The sequence below is a fragment of the Marmota monax genome, unplaced genomic scaffold, assembly GCF_021218885.2.
Source record: "Marmota monax isolate L192 unplaced genomic scaffold, Marmota_monax_Labrador192_F-V1.1 WCK01_AAM20220418_F8-fsc00048, whole genome shotgun sequence".
NCBI classification, from domain to species: Eukaryota; Metazoa; Chordata; class Mammalia; order Rodentia; family Sciuridae; genus Marmota; species Marmota monax.
In genome coordinates, this window is record NW_026694895.1 from 161988 (window position 1) to 177452 (window position 15465).

At 35.6% G+C, this 15465-nt stretch overlaps 1 protein-coding gene across 1 annotated transcript in view; it reads right to left on the reverse strand.

The window, feature by feature from the left end:
• Positions 1 to 15465, reverse strand: part of LOC124080853 (plakophilin-4-like) — a 169564-nt gene that overhangs the window by 153292 nt on the left and 807 nt on the right. The gene's annotated exons all lie outside the window — the stretch shown is intronic.

Sequence of the window (15465 nt, forward strand, 5' to 3'; positions counted from 1 at the left end):
AAATGGAACTTATTCCTGATGGGAAGTCTGCAGAGGACACATCTCTGAGATGTAGCAAAGAAGAGGATAAAAAGGTTATGCTATTGATTGAAGCATAGTTTCATAGTTCCTAGGAGGAGCAACCCCTTAGCAATTCTGACCTGTCCCAACTCAGGAGTTAGGGAAGTCTTCAGTTAATTAGAAGTTTAGGGCTGACAGAAGGAAGTTGTGGGTCTCTCGATGTGCCAAGGGATGCGAACAGGGCACAGACAGAATATTCTGTGAGGTCTTTCCCACTCATTAAGCACAATAAAAAAGCAAGAAAAATACTCAAAATTTAAAAACGAGAAAAAAATTAAAATGCAAATTATAATATCTACTTTTATTGTGCACCCCTTCTGAGCTGAGAGCTGAAGACTGAAATATGAAGTCAGTTTCACAGACTTTAAAGGCAATTTAGTGAGCAGATAGCACACAGACAGGATATCAAAAAATAAAAAGAACTTTAACAAAGGGATTTAAAAAGTGGAGTAAGAGGTTCTCGGAATTACAAGTGGAAAGGTGAGTTTCTTCAAAGCAGCTGTAAAAATAAATAACAATTTTTTCTGGTAAAAAGTAGAAAAGATCTGAAGCCCCACTCTGAAGACAACAAGAAGAAAAACACACAGTCTGCCAATTCAATTTTCTTCTACCAACCAAAATGTTAAAATCTCAGTATAACTAAATAACCTGAAACCTGGATGCACCTCCAAGTTTGAACTTGTTCACCCAGGGCAACGTGAAGCATGATGCTATAACAACTGAGCTATAACGTGGCCAAGCAAGAAAATATAGAATCCCACAGGACCACAGACAGAGGTGAACTCATACCCAATTAAAGGGCCTTCTACAAGGGCTTGCCAAGATGCTAATAAGAAAGACTGGTCAGAAAGAAGCCAGTTGCAGTAGTAAATACATATAATATACATATAATCCCAGTGACTTTGTAGACTGAGACAGGAAGGTCCCAAGTTTGAGACTAGACTGGGCAACTCTGCAAAACCCTGTCTCAAAAAAAAGGGGGGGGGGGGATAAAGATCAGTGGTAGGGCACCCCTGGGTTCAATTCCCAGTATTACAAAAATAAATGTTACTTAATTAATTAAAATTTAAAGACTGGCCAGAGTCTTATGAATCCTCCCAGTAGGTACAGGCCTGTGGAAGGGGACAACAGCCAATGTGGGAAAGGCAAGAAATTCTGCCTGGATTTTCCTCTCCCATATCTTATTATGGAACAAAAGCTTTAAATTGCCAAGGGAGGGGAAAAAACAAAAACAAAACAACCTTGACTCCCTTGGGGCACTGGTGAAAACCTATGGCCAGTGAAAATTTTTATCAGAATGCCTAGACCATCCCATTTTTGAACACTCTAATTTGAAAACAACATGGTTGTTACATACACAACTTTGAAACCCTGATCCTTCCCTTCAGCAAGGCTAGCCTAAGAGCTTTCTCAACAAACACACTGGAACCACTACTGGTAGAGAAATCTCAGGGTCTTGGAGAATTATGGCCAAAATAGAGACTTAGTGGAAAAAAAGTTTTTAAGGTACAAAAGATTCGAGCATGGTAATGAATGGTTTTGGGAAAGTCAAGGAATACAATTACAGAAATCAGAGTAAGGAGATAGGTTATAAATCACTTAGCATGACTTTCTTTTCTCAGTGTTATGTTACATCAGTGTAAATGCTTAGGCATGCAAGTTTAATTTTTGTTTAAAAACAGGGGAAACCCTACATGAATAGATCTCTGGATTAAATTTAGTATCAGAATTAATTTTTACAATCAAGAACAATTAAGTTGTCTGCTCGTATTTTCTGGATCATGAGAGCTATTCACAGTGAAATGTCTAACATTTTGCTCATTGTCCAAAAAAAAGCCTTCAAGTGCTGACATGAAGGATTGTGCTTTATTTCAAATTGTGCACATCACTGCAGTAACAGAGGCTTGTCACACATATGAGAGAAGACAAACTGGAAATAAGATTCATCTCTTCTTCTAGTTGATTTGACATAAGTAGCAGCATCCAACTTAAATATCAATGAATGCCTGTTTTAATATTTTTCCAATCTCATTCACAGTTATAAAATCAGGATAATTTCTTTCTTCTATTAACTGTCATTTATTGAACTAAGCATTATTTCAAAGAAAGGAAGACTTAGTCATTAAAAGTAATTCTTTTTTTAGATACTCCATTGAGTTTAACAAAGACATTAAACACTTCTGATTATTGAAAAATTAAACATCCCTAAATTATTCAGTATCACTCTACCCAAAGCCAAAATTTTAATATTTATCAAATAGCTTCTAAAAGGTAGAAAGTGAAAAAAAAAAAAAAAGCCTTCTTCCTTAGCTCTCTTTCTGCTCCAAAAATTCTAAGAAATTTAAAACAAAACTGGAACTTAAAATGAGTCTTAAAAAGATAGAATACAAAACTATCTTCAAGCTGATTCTATGAGCTCTAATGTCTTTACACCAGAGTTGAGTCAGAGAAAGGGAAAGGACCCACACACTCATCACATCCTACACTTTTCCTATGGGGTAGAGGTCAATCACCAAATTTTAAAAAAAGCGGGGTGGGGGAAATTAAAAATAAGATCATAGACTAAAGCACAGATCTGTTATATTTTAAATGTTAGAATCTTGAAAGTTAAAACATATCCATTTAAGACAACTCATATTATATCTAGCATATTGATATGTAGATTAAAAGTATTAAAAGGAGAAAATTAGAAAAGGGGGAGAACTCTGCTTTGATTTTCCTGTGGTGATGAACAAGGTGATACTCAAGTGCTAAATGAATTATATTTCTTATGTTGATTACCCTATTCTGTATACCAAGTTTTCTATGTGTACAGGCAGTTTTTGGTTTTAATATCTCAACCAAAGAAACAAATCAAAGATGTTCAGAACAATTATTTTCCTTCTTCATCCCAGAATCATGGACAAAAGTTTGTGATGACAACTTCCTGCCTTTTACATCTTTTCTTCCCTTACAGGTCTCAGCACCAAGAAGAGTGTAAGAAAAGTAAGAGATTGGCAAACTTCAAGTTGGTACACAGATGAAGACAAATCTTTCTGTAATCAGTTATGACATTTCTGGGAGCTCTGAGACTTGCTTTCAATTGTCATATCACTTCTAGGCTATTATATACCAGAGATATTAGAAACTAAGGAACTAGGCATTCCCTCCCACACCTAGCCCAGGGCCTCAGTAATCAATGGTTATTGACTAGAATTCACTGAATTCCATTGAAAATACCAAAAAATAAGCCCGACTTAAAATAAAAAAACTTTGATATTTTTAAGCAAAAGCAAGAATAACAGTACACATTTTTATGTCAAGTGTTTTCCATAATCCATTAATAGAGTATTGACTACCTACCTGCTTTGTAACAAGAAATGTAGATTTGGCCTCTGACCCCAGTCCTGGCACATAGCTTCCAAAACCCTCATAACTTTCTGAGTGATAAAGGCCACAGGAGCATCTTTTTTTCTAAGATTTGGTTTTAGCCTCTGGTTCATGATACAAGTACTACTAAGACCCTTGGAACTTCTATAGCAGTGACTTCAATTTTATATGTACTTAGTGTCAGGAATGAATTGCAGGATATTGAGTTGGTGTCTGGAAAGTGGGAGGTGCTTATGTAAGTGAAAACTCCACTCATTAGGTATCAGAGGTGATGTCAGTACCAAAAAAGTTTTCACTCTTTCTTACTGTTAAATAACAATTTAAAACAACTGAAAAGAACTTACAGTATATTTAATACCTTTTAAGAGATAACATCTTTTTATCTTTTGCTGTTGTGACTTTTATATAGAATTTCCTTGTTTATGAAATGAAGGCAGCACTACCACCTACTTTACAGTTACTGGAATATTGCAGAAATGCTTTCAAACTATAAAGCTATGTCATTTTGCTTGGTTACTCTAAAAGCATCTGTAATTTTATTATTTTACTTATGACTGACCCCACTTATTCTCTATATCACTTCCAATAGAACTTTTTGCAACATATAATAATTCACCATTAAAATCTGGACAGAACAAATAAAGAACTGCATTTTTAATTTAAATAGCCCACAGGGCCAGAAGTACCATATTGAACAACATAAGTCTGTAGCTTCAGAAACATACTTTGATTTTTACAACAAAAAATTCAAGAAATAAAATTATATTTGTTTTCTTAGTTATAATTATCATTCCTTTCAACGTGAGATAGTATTACACACACACACACAAACACAAATACACAAAAGGTAAGCAAAACTCTACTTAATACTACTTATTTGGCATGAGTCTCCAAAAGAACTGAATGATACATAGCAGAGACTAGCACATAACAGGTGCTTAGCAAATGAAGAAGACAACTGAGAGACTACCTTTTTGAATACATCAATATTCCTGAATTAGGTGTTGACCTTGCTTTCCAATGTCACCAACATTATCAGTAGACACAACCCTACTTCTTAAGTGATTTCAACATGAAATATGTTCCCTTGGATAGAAAATGTACATGACTAATAACCCTCCCCTCAAGAAAATAGAATCTACTTGAAGGAAACAGGCAAAAGAAAAGTTAACCAGTGGAAATTAAAAGTCTAATACAAAAACAGAAAACTACCATAGAGAGTTTATCATTAAAAACCAAAGAACAAGTAAAGACATTTGGAAAAAAGAGAGATTACTGTTGACCACAGTGGTCTGAGATCACACAGAAGAAGAAGGATTTGGTTTAGGTCTTGGAGGACTACAAAGATTTGAGCACAGTCAGGCTAGGCAGGAAACAGAGAATAGAGATTACTTTTGCTGAAGAGGAAGTTTCAGAAAGGAGATTAATTTGAATTGATAATGAGGGGCCTTAAATGGTAGATAAGGAATTTGCATGTGATCCTGCAGAGTAAACAATGGGAAGACATTTAAGGTTAGAGGAGAGAGAGAGTTAACTAAGGTTGTACACAAAGTATTTAATTATTCATTGACTGAGAGCAAGCATCTGGTGCTTACTACATCAGAAATATTGTTAGGTGAGAGAACTATAACGATGGCAGCGACACAGTTCTAACTTGGACAAGGCTCACAACAAAGAAACAACTGGAACACAAAGTGACAAGTGCTCATAACAAGGTTATATATGGAAAGTACAGGGGGAAAAGGTTTGAATCTGAAATAGAGGGGAGACAGGGGCCAGAGAGGATTCACTTAGGAAGGATCACTGAGTTAGACCCTGAAGAAAACAAAACAACAACAAAACCAAACAAGGGCTCACCATGTAGAGAAAGACATGTTAGGTACCTACAGAAAAGCTTTCAGGAAATATACATCCTTTGGGGAAGATCCTATTTCTGTAAAATTAAAAGTTGCCGAGGTTATATATGCAAGTATGGGGAAAGGATCAAATCCTTAAAAGCTCAGTATTAAAGAAATGTTATTGTATAGAAACATTTTAGGAATGTGTGTAGGGCCAACATTTATCTTCTTAGCTATAATTTCTGAAGACTAAAATATTAATAAAAAAAATTTCTGAATAAACACGAGTAATACAGGACAAAGTATAAAGCCAATTAAATAATCAGATGGCATTTTAAACTATGAAAACAAACATGTTTGACATTCAAAGTAGAAAAGAGATTAATTAAAAACTAATCAAATTATAACTATAAAAATTTTACTTAGGCCAGATATGATTTCAACATCTGTTTCTCACAGAAAACGTACGCAAATAAACATGCAAAGCAGGGGTGAAGAATAAGAAAATTATGCTTTAGAAAATGAGTTTTCTTTTACAAAATAAAGAAGAATTCTTGCCTTTAAAAGTATCAGGTATGTCTGTTGGTTTCAACCACACATAAAGCTACTGTCTTCATTTTACATCCCCACTTTGCCTGCTACTCTAGTGCATGATAAACTTTTTTTTTTTAAAGAATTCTACCTATGATCACATACAGTTAAAATTTCGAAAAAGCCACAATCATCATTTATTTATTTATTAGACTTATGCAGTACTGGGAATTGAATCCACGGGCACTCTACCACTGAGCTACACTACTTTTCCCTTTTATTTTGAGACAAGTTCTTCCTAAGTTGCCAAGGTGAGCCTCAATCAAAGGATCCCCCTGCCTCAACCTCCTTTTTGCAGGAGGATGATCACAGGTGTGTGCCATTGTGCCAGACCTAACAATTACAATTATAGTATTGTTATAGGAATTCTGGGGGGGGGAGGTGAGGAGGGGGGGGGGTTGAACTCAACCACTGATCCACATCCCCAGCCCTATTTCGTATTTTATTTAGAAACAGGGTCTCACTGAGTTGCTTAGTACCTCACCATGGCTGAAGCTGACTTTGAACTCGTGATCCTCTTGTCTTAGCCTCCTGAGCCCCTGGGATTACAGGTGTGTGCTACCATGCCCAGCCCAAAAATCCAGAATTTTTTAAGTGCTAACATGAGACTCAACAATTATGGATTTTGGAACATTTTTGATTTTGCATTTTCAGATCAGGGATGTTCACCTGATAAATTCTATGCAAATACTGAAAAATCCAGAAAAACTCTGAAATTTAAACACTTCTGGTCTGGTCCCAAGCATTTTGCCTAAGATACTCAACCTATACCAATTCACAAAAGGAAACGAAATCAGAAGTTTGCTCAATATCACATGTTCAAAGCCTCACCAAACTTTCAATGTAACACTTTTAAAGCCTGGTCAAGCTGGCCTCAGTGCTGCCTACTTATAGAGAACATTATGTAAATTGATTTTACTAGGATATAATCTAGATAACTAAGGTTAAAATTAATATAAATTGATCTGTTTGAAATCTTCTAATTAATGTTTTGCTGGGTAATTTAATACAATGAATTATGTATCTAGCAAAATGATTTACAAAGGAAATTTTTTAAAAGGAAAAATGAGGCTTTTCCCATGAAACATAAAATAAATCCTTAAGGGTCTCAGACCAGTTTACAAAGGCAATTTACAAAAGGACAGAGGATGAATGAGTATCAGGCAGAGAAGCTATTCAAATGTAGTACGTGAAGGTGTTTCAAAGCTCATTTGATAATTCTTGAATGACTAGGGGTTAAGATTAAGCCATGCAGAAATACCTAAGTTCCTGCTGTTGAGTAGCTTCAAGGAGTACAATTTTCCCATGGAACTGATAGATTCTCATTATACCACAAGATAATGGACATTGTTTTTATAAAAAACTGTACTCAAAATTCTGAACAATATTTTTGAGAGACTGACACTTTATAATACACTATAAATTTCAGACTGATATTTTTCATCTGTTAACAATTTGAGTTAGACAACTGAGTTGTTTATCATAGATCTCAAAATAATAGCAGTTCTTGTGTAAGTTCAGCTGGGCTTTCTGATTCCTTATTCCAGTACCTTCTTAAAATGGACTTTGCTGCTTATTCAATCATTGACAAATTGACAATAAGTAGAAAATTCCCATCACTGCATTAGTTTGATATTCAAGGTAAGATTCAATGAGTCCATTTATTCTAGCAAATGTCACAAGAGATTTTCAAAACATTCTGTTTATCCATAACAATGAGTGGAAATATTTTCAATAACAAGTTTGGACTTATAAAGGCACAAAATTGCATACAGAATAAAAGCACAAAACACAATAAACTAAAGTGCTGCATACTTATAGTTTTTATTTTATATAAAATAAAAACAAGAACTCACTAAAAAGGAAAGTCTTGATGCATAAATCATAACTCCTTATAAATAATGTATTTTCATTATGAACATTTTATATGGGTTATATGGTAAAGTGTTCTAAGATATAACCACAATAATCAAGTTCATGACTAAAATCTGCTTTGGAATCACTACCTTATCAGTAGTAGAAAGCACCTTTTCCGATACATGCTTTTTACAAAGACAGCCAATGACAGTGGCTATCACAATTGTCTCTCTAGATTTGAATAATTTATCAAGAAACAAACACCAAAGCAAGTAGGAGTATAAGCTAAAACCTTGTCATTTTACAGCTCATCCATACAGTTATAGAATGATTTTACAGGTTTATTTATATAACAAAGTTTCTAGGACAATCTTCTACAGAGTTCATGTGCCTAATCTTTCCCAATCAGACTGTAAAATTTTTCATGGCTTCCTTAAAGGTAGAGATTCCATTATTGAATGCAACCCAGACTGTAACACTGCCTGGGGTAAACCATCTTTTTGGCCATGGGGCCTAGCATAGTTTGGTAATAGAGCAGGATATTAAATGATTGTTGGTTAAAATAAGCTAAAATGAATAATTTTTAATATGAGCTATCTTTTTAAATAAAAGGTACACAAAATAGCACACCAGTACTTCACACAGTAGGACTCCAAAATATCTAAAGCATCAATTGTTTATACCCCTCTCACTTAGATGCTGGTGGCACTCAGGAATAAGAAGATACTTCTAATTAGACCAGTCCTTGTTTCCCTGTGAATCCAGGGAACAGGTGTCAGAAAACACGATCCACTTCCCTGCAAAGTAATTATTACTGGTTTCCATTTTATGTGAAGGTTTATGATCCTCATGAAGGTATGGAAACAGAAGAAGAGCCTGTTCACTTTGATCATGACACTGAGAATTCATTTAATATTGCATTCATTAATAGTATACTTGATTCTTTGAAAATAATGTACTCATCTCATTAGCAAGGAAAATAGTCAATCTCAATAATTTGAAACTACTGTGGGTTCTTTTGTTTCATTATTTATTTATTTATTTTTTAAGTAATAGAGATTGAACCCAGGAGTGTTCTACCATCAAGCCACATCTCCAGACCTTTTTGTTTTTCATTTTTGAAATTAGCCTCACTAAGTTGCCCAGACTGGCCTGGAACTTATGATTCCCCTGCCTTAGCCTCCCAAGTCACTTGGATTACAGGTGTACATCTTAGCACCTGGCTAAATTATTGTTTCATAGATGTATAAATATTAAAGTTCTAGAAGAATTTTTTTCTCCTTTTGTGGAGAAGAGCAGGATTCTAGGAGACCCTTCTCTTCAGTAAATTTTCAAACTGCTTTTTCTTCTTAAGAAAGAATAGAAATCCAAGCTTAAAAGTAAGGTCACTTTGTTGAAATCTACCACAATTTCTGAACACTGGTAGATTGCCTGTATGTAAAACTTGAGAGTGGAAAAGTACCTACATTGTATGAGATATAGATCAGTGAATTCCTATGAACATAAAGTATTCACAGAATATATCCTTTCAGAGGAACAACTCTGTTTTGGTGGTTTGATTTCCTTGAGGACAAATCAAATCATTTAAACAAATGTTAAGTGGTTCTTCCTCATTTTAACAAGACTAGTCCCCTTTAACTACTACCCTAAGTTTGCTTCTGCTTTTATCCAATTTCTGGAAAATTTATTCTTAATCAGGGTGAAGATTTCAATATGCACAGGGGATTGGTTGTTATAACAAATGAGTCCCAAAGGGTAGGGACTACGATGAACTAAGATGTGGTATATTCATTAGAGCCTGTTGCTCAATTCCTGCTGCCTACTGCCTGGTTAAGCCCCCAGGGTCACTGCCCTTCAATACTTCACATGACTGTCAGGCAACAGATATGGAGCCACTGACTCAGCCAGGTCTCATGTTTGTGTGGCTTGAACACTTATATTTCTAGGAATTTTAGGTATACAACTTCAATTTTCTCCCCTTATCCCAGGGGGTAAATTACAATAAATTCTTGAGAAGACAGTATATTCTTGTTGAGAAAAAAATATAACAGAAAGAAAATGTTTGATGTTCTAAGAGCTGTGAAATATAAGCACCAGAAGTACTCTATAGAGTATCTAGTCCAACTCCTACCTTTTATAAATAGGAAAGCTAAAGCCCAGAGGAGTGAAGTGACTTGCTCATGGGACACACACCTACTGAGTGGCAAAGCCAGGACTAGAACTGCAGCCTCTTGACATGAATTAAACCACTATCTTTTGGTTTACATCAAGAATCTTCCAAACTTCCTTCCTCTTTTCTAGTCTTCACTGGGTTCGATCCTCAGTACCACGTAAAAATAAAATAAAGGTATTGTGTCCACCTACACCTAAAAAATAAATATTTTTTTAAAAAAGATGCATTTGGGCAAATGAATTAATTATGAAATGATTAACACTTTCTAACACTTTCTTCATGTATTGATCAGAACAGACATTGTGTAAAATGACTACTATAGAGAATTACAAATGCAATAGTCATATATTTGTGTGTGTACATATTTAAAAGGTATATTTTAAATTTGCAAATATTTCCCTTCTATCTCCTGTACTGTAATATTATTAGTCTTTATCTTATAAACATAACAGCTTATTAAGATGTGTTTTCCCAAACTTACTCCAACTTTTTGGTTAGTTGTGTTTAATTCCTCTCTAATACCTATCACAAAAAGCTATAACTTTCTAGTTTAAGAAGGTCCATAATTATTTTGCTGGATTCTCTTCCTTACAATCTTTTACAAACTATAAAGCTTATAATATTTTTTCAGTACTTTTCCCCCTTAAAACATCCTGTCTTAATCCATAATCGTTTTGATTGAGTCCCCAGAAAGCAAATCAATAATTTGCCTGACACATAGTAGATGATGCTGTAGAAATCACCATTAAGTGCCATGATGGAAGAATAAAAGTAACAAATGTTTTAAGTGCTATCCTTGAGCCAGGCCCTTTTGTAAGCACTTTACATGTATTAATTCATTTAATCCTCAAAATTACCATAGAAGGTGGGTACATTGGTCATTTCACTTTACAGAATAACAAGATGAGATAGATTAACTGTAGTGCCAGATTTGAACCATGACAGTCTTGACTGCTAGCCCTGACACATCACTATCTAATGACACTTTTCATGAGCCTCATAAAAAGTGTCAAGATGTGATTCCAACGACTTTTCCTGGCCTAAATTACTACAGTTAATCTTGAACTGGGATGGAGGTAGAGAGCAAGACCTTAAAAATATCACATGCTTCATCTTTTTCCCCTCACTTCCCAAAATGATATTGTTAAAAACAACAATAACAATGGCAATAACAAATGCAATCTATTTATGATGAATGTGAAGGATGTTCAAAAGTTTCAAAACAAAAACTCAACTTCCTTGTTGCTGTGATTTGGAGTTTGAGAGGAAACAAGATTGCTTAGGAAACTTTTTTCTAAACTCCCCCCTCCAAAACAACAACAACAAAAACAAAAATGAAGTAAACTCTGAGAACTTCCAAAAACTTGAGCTGAAATGTAATTAAGATCAATGTAATCCAAATTCTTCATTTCTAAAGGAGGACACTATTGTCCAAATAGCAAATGGTTTGTCAAGGTAGTGAGGGTTACTGGCACACTCCTAATTTTTGTTCAGGGAGATTTTTGTCTCTCTCATGTTTGAAATTTAGGAAAAAGCTTATCATGGACCAAAATTTTAAACATCACTGGTTCAGTGTTCCAAAACTCTGTTGTAAATAGATTATGGACTTCATAATCTGCCATCTAAGTTTCAGGCCAGGACCCAAAAGCCTGCATAGTACTCTAACAGTCCAAGTTCTCTGGTTTTAATATGCAATATGATTTTTTTTTTATGACAACACCCACACACACTCTAAATTCAACGTGGAACACTAGACACAAGCATTCGTATTTTGTGTAAATGGACTTAGGCCATGAAAAGGGGCTTCTGTTTTTTCTTCTAAGCAGACAGATATGTTGTTGTTGGTATAGAGGCATCCAGATTAGGCAAGAGCCAGATTAACAAACTGGTTTCCTGGCCACCACCCACCAAACACTGTATCATGAGTTTTGGATTCTGTGAAAACTGTATGATACAAAAATCTGTCTACAGGGACTGGCACCACTCAATTTTCAGGCATTATTCAGTTCCTGAAAAATGCTGCACATGACATGACTAAAAATTCAGACATTTCCATATTTTATTTATTTTATAGTACTAAATTTTTATAATCCAATACCTAATGATATTTTATCATCTGCAATGAATCATTATGAGTCATAATAAATTATGTTATCAAGACTATGAATAATAAGATGATCAGCAATGTAGCCAACATTTATCGGTACATCAAATGAAACTAAATCTAAGTTATGAAAAGAAAAACAATTTAGGCCAATGATGAATGGAATGTCTGAAGCATTTCTAAGTTTAATTGAATAGTACCATCATGTAACACCCCAAATTTAGTAATGGTAACTTAGTCCCATAAGATTAAGATAATTCTGAATTATTAATAAGTGACAATGTGAGAACGATCTGAATGTTGTGAAAGAAGCCAGCACATAAACTGTTGCTCTTAGCAACCCAGGGACTGAGTCCTTTACCGTGAAAGAACCTGTTATTTCTTACTCTTGGCCATCAAACTGACCTGCTGACTGCAATCATTGCTTCCTTGTAGTACATAAATACTTACATCTCTGTCCATCTTCACATTTTAAGTCCTTTTTCTGTGTTTACAGCTATGTGTAATTAAAGTCTGGCCATGAAATAGTTATTTAATTCTCCACACATACTAGTCCACTGGTGTTATGTTTCAGGTTATTCCTCCCCCTTCAGTGCAGAAAGGGCACTACAGAATCATTTAATACACTGGAGACTTATTATCTCCCAGTACGCTGAAAGTGTGAAGGCATCCCAAAGGCGCATACAACTCCATGTATATTTATGTGCTAATAACCAATCATAACTTCTATTTTATCTTCTAATTAAAAATGAAGGTATACTGTCCACTTTAGAATTAAGCAAGGAAGGGAGTTACCTCTCAATCGAAGTATTAAAAAAAATAAGAATTTAGAACATTCTGAAAATATCTTAATATTTCTAAGAGTCAGATAAGAAACTGAATGTACCAGATGGTTCCCTGATTTAAAATACGGCAGTTATTCAGTTTATAAGTGGGCAATAACTGAATTTTTAGAAATTAAATGAATTTCAAATTTTTAAATTAAATTTACTTTGCCACTTTGTATGGATCAGAAATGAAAGAAAATTGCAGTTGTGATTTGATACAATCTAAATATTCAAGGTCATTCAGTTGCTAAAGTTTTATTTAACTGAATTTGGCAGTAGGATCTTTAAATTCATATTGTCAGGATTATACACAGAAATTGATAGGTTTATTCAGCCTGTAAATGCAACAATAAAAGATGTATATGATTTTGAATACCAGCTGCCTCTACTTCTTATGCTTTCCATACCTTCTTTCTGCTCCTCTATCTTCTTCCAAAAACAGTTTAAATAAGAGTTAAAATTAATACTTAATTTCCCTGATTTACTCTTCAGTATAACATATAAGACACCAAATGTAGTACCTTCTCCTTATATAACAGTGGGGAATAGAGAGGGCATGTACTTTGGTCAAAACATAATTCATATTATTTTCAATTATGAAAGATCATTAGTTTAAAAGATTCCTCTCTTTAAACATTGATAACAAGCAGAATGTATTTCTAATTGAAGCAGGTAAATTTTTTTGCACAATCAAATGTGTGTGTGTATATATATACACACACACACACACACATGAGCCCAGGTTATTCAATTTCTCATGCAACATAGAAACTAAATATGCTTTTACTTTCCAATCTTGACATCAAATCAAATAGGCAAGGGTTAAATTCTGCTGTAATATGATATTGTTACATAATAAAAGTTTTCCTGTTAGCATTCACAAACACCTTCCAATATCCTCCACAGTGTTACTGGACATAAATTGAACCTCTAAATTAGAAGCTTCACTGATTTTAGACATAACTGAAGAACAATGTAGTAACCAAAAGACAACAATCTTTCCCTTGGGTCCTTAACTAAAAAGCTCTCATATTTTTCAATGTCCTTGAGTCACACAAAGTAGTGGTTGGAAGACAGCTGACTGATTGGACAACTGACTTCTTTTACTTGAATTTGATACAAAATAACCAGGTGCAGAGAGGCTTTACAGTAAATGCAACCTCCAAAGCAAACTGTGTCAAAGAAAAGTACACATAGTATGCTTTTCCACATCCAGAAACACTTAATTCAGACATGGGTTACTCTCATTTTCATGTTGCCATTTTCATGTTTCATGGGCACCAGAAATGAAAATACTTCTATAGCAATATACTTGCAATATACTATATTTAAAAAAGAGAGAGAAAGAGAGAAAGCATTCTTTCACTTTCTTAAAAAAAAAAAATCAAAGCCCAATTCGATAAAAGTATTTTCTGTCAAAATTTTGCTTTTCTGTATTAAGAAAACAAAATTTGACTAAAAATGCACATTGACCATGACTGATTTTGTACATAAATAATTACCATTTTCTAAAAGTTTTAAGGCTGCAGGGATTTTTTTTTTCCTTGTCAAACCCAGTAAAAAAGAAATAACTGGTACCTCTACGAATAAATTACATCTTGAAATATACATGATTTGTGGTGTTCCTGTGTCACTTGCAATGGTAACTGACACGCCCCGAATCCTGAATTTAACTGTACCAGACAGTTCTATCTGTCCCATCGCTGACCAAACACTGCTTCTCTGTTTCTATTCATTATGTATTATACAAGGTCTAAACACAGCCCAGTATGACAAGGAAAAAAATTACAATTCTTATGACAGCAAAGTGATGCATTCAAGATCTCTCTTGCAGTACATTCTCATCCATGAGCACTAACAGGCTTTTTTTTTTTTTTAATGAAGCTAAAAATGTGTTGGCTGCAGCTCATTACTCCAAGAACCTTCGACCCCCTGTTTCTGCAGGTTTTCAGGAAACCCTGGTAAAAACCAAGCGCTATGCAAACCATGAAAACCAAACTTGCAAAGAGCCTTGTGCAATGATCAATAACCTTGGCTACACCGCCACGGGCCCCAAATTCACCGTCCTGGAGACCAATGCAGAAAAAAAAAAAAAAAAAAGACGAAAGGCTAGCTGGAGCCCAAAGAAACTAAAGCGCTTCCCCCTCCGCCGCCCTTTCTGCCGCATGGAGAGAAACGAAGGGGGGAGAGGAGTGAAAGGAGGCTCACCAGCTCCGAAGATGCTCCGGTGACCTCTGGCTGCGCGGTGAGAGCTGGGCCGGGAAGGCGCTACCAAAGCCCTGGCGGGCAGTATGGACTCTGCCCCTGGTGCATTCCTCGCATTCCGGCACAATCTGTCGCCAGCCCAGGAGCTGGCAATGCGCGTCACCCCCCACCCCACCCCCCGCCTCCACCCCAGACACACACACCTGACTACTGCTGCGCCCCGAGCGGCCACGGCCGCCGCGGCGCCTCCACTGCCCGCGCTCGAGGTTTGTCGCACTCAGCCAACACACAGTCAAATCCCGGGCCCGCTGCACGCCCCCTCACTTCCCGGTTAGGGGGAAAGAGGAGAGGAGAGGGCCGGGCAGCCCCAGACAGGGGCAGGGACACGAGATTCGCCAAAGGGGTGCAGTAGCTCCGCTTCAACTCCTAGCAGGCAGAGGA